Source organism: Ornithodoros turicata, chromosome 1 (assembly GCF_037126465.1).
Source record: "Ornithodoros turicata isolate Travis chromosome 1, ASM3712646v1, whole genome shotgun sequence".
Taxonomy (NCBI): domain Eukaryota; kingdom Metazoa; phylum Arthropoda; class Arachnida; order Ixodida; family Argasidae; genus Ornithodoros; species Ornithodoros turicata.
In genome coordinates, this window is record NC_088201.1 from 215,690,551 (window position 1) to 215,696,550 (window position 6,000).

At 44.6% G+C, this 6,000-nt stretch overlaps 1 long non-coding RNA gene across 1 annotated transcript; it reads right to left on the minus strand.

The window, feature by feature from the left end:
* Positions 1-573: 573 nt before the first annotated feature.
* Positions 574-1,862, minus strand: LOC135376478 (uncharacterized). The gene is made up of 3 exons (XR_010417704.1): positions 1,773-1,862; positions 1,159-1,440; positions 574-749 (listed from the first exon to the last, which is right to left on the minus strand). It is a non-coding gene; the product is annotated as an uncharacterized LOC135376478 (long non-coding RNA).
* Between the last annotated feature and the right edge of the window lie 4,138 nt (positions 1,863-6,000).

Genomic DNA, 6,000 nt, shown 5'->3' on the forward strand with positions numbered 1-6,000 from the left:
AGCATTTTTAAAATCAAAAGGGATATCTCTCTTCCACTCTAATTCAAATACGAAAGCAAGTATTGCAGAACGATCTATTCGAAGTCTTATGACGCCACTTTATCGTGCTTTTGAATATCAGGGACATAAATCGTACTTGAAAATTTTACAGCCTCTGGTCAAAGCATATAATCATCGTGTTCATAGAACTCTGTCGGCACGACCTGTGGATGTCAACAAAGAAAATGAACATTTATTTAGACAAAAGCTCTATCCTACTCCGAGCAAACCCCCAGAGGAGCCACGTTTTCGCGTTGGCGACCTTGTCAGAATAGCAAAGTCTAGACACCAGTTAGTCAAAAGTTATCTTGGTTCGTTTACGCGTGAAATTTTTGTGGTGAGAGCAGTCAAGATTGGTTACCCGAATACCTATCTCTTACGTGACCAGCAGGAAGAACCTATTGAAGGTCAATTTTATGAAAGCAAATTAACACGTGTGCAGCCTGGAAAGGGCCACCGCATTATAAAAAGACGCGTTCGGAACGGAAAGGTGCAGTACCTGTTGCAACCTTCTGGAAGTCGTAGACGGACTTGGGTTCCGGAGAACTACCTCCCACCACCGACGACGAAATGACTGGCGATCACTGGTCCGATGTCGAACAGCCAGCCAACGCTGGCGATTCCTGGTCCCAATCGGGTGATGATGTGTGCGGCATGCGGGACGTTACCCAGGATCATCAAATCCAAGGAAAATGTCGCCGTCCTCATACCTGCTGGAATGACGTGTTAGAATGCGGTTCATCGAAGTCACCGGACGACACAGTGCTCGTCGCAGCATTTAAGATAACCAGAGACATTTTCCTGTTCCAGTCCCTGCCTCTGAACCTTCCCGCAAAAAAGACTGTGTGGGAGTCTTCAAAAACAATGTATGCCAGGGTGCACAGGAAGTGTGAACACCTATCCGACCACCCGTTCGACCTGGTCTCCGAATGGGGAAAACAGATGAGCTCCATATTCAGCTATTACGGTGATCGTGACGTCGACGTAATGCAACTGGTGGCCGAAAGTCTATGTATCATGTACTACGCAATGAAGACTGGCTACCATTACCTGGCTGTGTACATAAACGACATGACAATTGACCTGTTGCAAAATAGGTTGTCACCCAAAGACGCTTACCAATAAATATTGAAATCCATGACGAGTTGTCTCATTTTACTGTAGGTCGTCATGGTAAATAGATGCCCGGAGATGTTCTGCTACACCTTGTCCTTTCTGAGTGCTGTTTCCCTGTTCGTTTTCGTAGCTACAACAGAATTTACAAAACCAACACTGAAACAGGGAAAATGCACTACCGTGACTCAGATTGACCATAACATCTACGTCCACCGATGTCCAGCTGCAGTAACTGCCGTACGCCTTTGGCTCAGCAATGGTCATCCGACGAGATACGGAGTAAATCTGTTGCAAAATGATACGCGTCAACTATGGCATTGCATGAAAGAAGCAAATGTCGCTCACAATTATTATAACTTCGAGTGCTCGAAGCTATGTGAAATAAGCTTCGAACCCAGGCAAGTAATAGAACGATGTCCCGGCAATGTGTACAATATTGCAAGACTCATTGGGAATGGAAAGCACAGCGGTTACGGTATCACTCTTTCGAAATCGGCTACCATGTCTCTGCTGTCTCATCTGAGCGAAACAATAAAAAGAATTTAAAACAAATACATGCCCGCATTTCATTTAGCTATAAGATACACTGTAACACAAGAATGGTTTGAAATACTCACATCACTTGGCTCTTACGTGGCACACTCACTGCTGGAAGCTCGTACGTGGCAGACAGCGTATACCACCGGTCGAAAATGCATCTTGCGAGGGCGATAACGATTTTGTGTGTGTGTGTGGCTGGTGTTCCCAAAGAGCGTTTGGAAAAAGCCAGACGGGTGTTTCGCGGTTGTGTTATCATACCAAAAGAAGAAGAAAAAAGAGCGCGTCGGCAAGAGGTATCGCATTTCACATGCTGCTCCTGCGAAAGGAGAAGCTGTCCACGATGCATTCACGTGATCCTTCCTTCCCTTGAAATAAAACAAAATTAAGGGTCTTATAAGCTAGCTGTCGACGACTGAGACCGATCAGACCTTCATCGACGACGCAACTTTGAAAGGATGTGAGTATACCTCTTGTCTTTATGCCGTTTTATTTTTTGTTATTTTTATTTCAAAACCATCACAGCTGGTAACCGCAATACGTAGTCATGCAATGCTTCTCGATTCGTTGTATGCTGTTGTCGCAATGCGCAACACAAGTTTGGAAATGCGTGTGTATAGAACACCTCTATTTTATAGTGATTGTTGTCACTGGGTTATTTACTTCCAAACGTCGTACTCCAATGCAAATGCATGACACAGTATCAGAGACATATCGGAAAAGTGGAAAACGTTAACCGATTCTTTGATAATGCTGCTTGTTGTTGTTGCATGGCACCTGATCGAGATTTGAGTCATCCTAGACTTTGTCCTGATTGAGAAGAGCATTCACAGGATGTTTCGTTTTCCCTTTGTTTTTTGCAGATTGCTTCTGTACAAGGATGAAGTCAAGCAAGACTCTGGTAATTTGTAACATATCTTTCGTTAGTTGAATAAAAGAGTAGTAAAATAATGTGCTGAAATAAAAAAGGAATATATACAGTGTTGTTTGGTCTCTGATATACATCATTATTTGAGTGTACTTATCAAAGTAGCATGGGGGGAAAAAATCACGCTGTGACGCGGCATCTATTTTTTGTCAAACGAAACCGAAAGTACAGACGGTCAAAAGCTTGAAACTAGAGGGACATCTGGCAACCATTCAAAAAACCTGCGTTGACGTTGTCACAGCGAAACTAGCGTGCTGCGGTTTGAAACCGAAATTACAGTCGGTCAATAGCTTGAAACCAGAGGGCATCTGGCAACACCTAGGAATTCGAAACTGAAACCAGAACTACACGTGGAGCAACCAAGCTTGGCGTCCATTCATTTAAAACCGAAACCGAAACTACAGACGGCCAAAGCTTGAAAACTAGAGGGCGCTTGGTGGGAACCGAAACTACCTGGCGCTCTGACGCGGCAACCAAACTAGGTGACGGACTGACGTCAACCCGATCGGAAAAATACTATTAAATGTCATCAGATGTTATTGCATGTTATTAAATGTCATTTGTGTGTTATTACATGTAATTTGCGTGTTATTACATGTCATTGTGCGTTATTACATGTCATTGCGTGTTATTACATGTCATTAAACGTGCATCCACGTGCCCATCAAACACTATCGACACGTGAGTTCCCATTGTTTACCTGAGTTAACCGTTACCTTATCCTGGCGGCGCATGTTATTGAAACCTGGGAACCCATTGTTCACACTATCGATACATGATTTCCATTGTTTTCTGATATATCTTATCGTGCCTGTGCGTGTCGCATGTAACCTGAGCGGCCCATTGTTAACAAGTGCTATATCTATCACTACTCATGACATTCTTGGTTTTTATTAGCAGTGACTGGTTACTGCATATATGACGGTTTTGTTGATCGATCGGGTATAGTTGTTGCTTCGTGCATAGTGAGATCAAGGAGGAAAACACAACGTGCGTGTTTAGATGGGTAGAAATCCAGCGAACCGGTAGAGATGTAGGAAGGGAGTTGCATGAGGACAGAAGCCGCCGATATTTCGAACAGAGACTGTTCTTCTTCTGGGCACCGTCCTCATCATTGGCATGGTATTTAAAGGATTAGGTGTGACGTGTTTAAAGTTTCATGGGAATTGTGGGTCAACAGCCCCAAGGGGAGAAAGGTTCCCCACAGAATTTTCCCCACGTAACCACTAACCTCCTTATCTTTCGCTATGCTTTCCAATTCTTGCCTGTTGTGCCGTTTCGGCCACGTGTTCGTGAACCTTCCATTTTTCTGTAACCGGTCTGTAGCCGAGATCACTACGTTCCACATAATCCCCTCCGCACTCTAACAAAGCAGCCATTCACTCCGGCCGTAGAAGCCCGTACGGAACCTTTCTTCCCTCCGGGCTGTTGACCCACAATTCGCATGAACCTTTAAACACGTCACACCTAACCCTTTAAATACCATGCCAATGATGAGGACGCTGCCCAGAAGAAGAACAGTTTCTGTTCGAAATATCGGCGGCTTCTGTCCTGAGGCAACTCCCTTCATACAACGTGCGTGTTGTTTTTCAGGTTTGCGGAGACCGAACCCCTATATCAGTTGCGGATAGCCAGTACTCACCGTCCTGCCAATGCGTTTTGAAGTGGCAACTAAATGTGTTAAGTGTTGACCTCGCTGTCGTCACAGATTTGGTCAACTCAAAATCAACATTTTTCAGGCGCGTTCATCTGAGTTCGAGAATGAACACCTGCATAGCGAATGTCACAGGCTACATAGTTCGGAATGACACCAGTTATTAAACCAAATCACCAATCCCAACTGGGTCAAGTCCAACGTGAAAATCTCACTTCGTGCTTCAACCAATCGCAGACTGTTCTTGTGTTGTCTTTCACAATTGTGACGTTGGGAACAAGGTGGCGACACGGAGAAATCGAAATGGGATATGGGTAAACCGTAGGGTTTCATTCTTTTTCCTTTCCCCCCAAAACGGCGAAGCTTTCACTCTTCGTAGTTTACGCGGATGGCATACGTGTGAGCACAATCGAATGCAGCAGCAATCCCAACACCCTCCGGAGCTCTTGACTGTCGCTTTGAGCGCACTGTTCGTCCTAGTTATTGGCAAAGCCATTGCAGATCGCGTGACAAGGAGCTGTCCTTTCTAGAAAACAAGGTATATGTGTGCTGTGTCCCATTCTCAACTCAGAACAAAAAACGAAGCATAATTCACACACACAAAAAAAGAAGAAATTAAAGTCATAGTCGGTGGACAGTGCTGCTGGACGGGACGTTTTCCTGGAATCGAATATCATGGAATATTATTATGGAATCGTATGATATACCATGTTGGAGCGTGTTAATATAAATGGAGCGTATCTCGTATAACACCCGTTGTTGACATTTCTGTAGTGCACATGCGAAGTGTACAGAATGTCCTTATATTGAAAAGAGTAGTGTGGTACTAACTTCATTGTCAACTTGTCAAGGCTCCTCTGTAGGCAACAATGGGTTTCACCAACATTACACGGATGCTTGGCGCATAGTTTAGCCAAAGACTTACACAACTGCACAGTGGATTTCGGACAATAAATCAGCGATAAGAGGCTCTCTCGGCACAAAAGGACACCGACCTTGTCATCCAGTCATGACAGCGTTGGTCTACTTACTCCGCAGTTTTGTAGAAGCCCCCAAAACCGGCGTTGTTCGGACAGATTCAAATGGCTTCAACTATACTGCGGTACGATATACCGATTATTCCGGATAAACCGGGAAAGCAGGAATCCTATATATATATATTGTAAGCAGGACAGTAGAGGCAGGATAGGAGGGCAAGAGACCGTTTACTGAGCGACGCTCAATATTCGAAAGCGGCGGGTGCTAACCCAACGATAGCGAAGCGGCTGCCCGTTGCTCGTCTTCTTCACAATATATACTTGGTGAATGGGGTTCGGACGACCGCGAATATATGTAGCTGAAATGAAAATTGAAACACAGACTACGAAGGTACGGGAAGTAAGAAAAAAGGGATAATTTATTTACATTTAAGATACTTGGAATGCTAAAAGGGTTGTCTACGTTACGGCGGAAGCTCCGCCTTCGTCAGGACAAAAATATGTCAGTGATACACAGAGCTTATAAAGGATCGCATAGTGACGTCATCGGGAAAGGAAAAACCCCGCCACCTGGCTGTTGTCAATGGGTCACGTTCGAGAATGTTGACTTGTCAGGTTCAAGTGTGATGTCATCGTCCTTTGGGGGAGTGGCTTTGTCTAGGTTGCGCCACCCATCCGGCTGAAAATGAATTGGAAAAAAGTGCTTTATCTACGAGGTTAGACTTCTTATTGTTGATAGCATGCCGAGG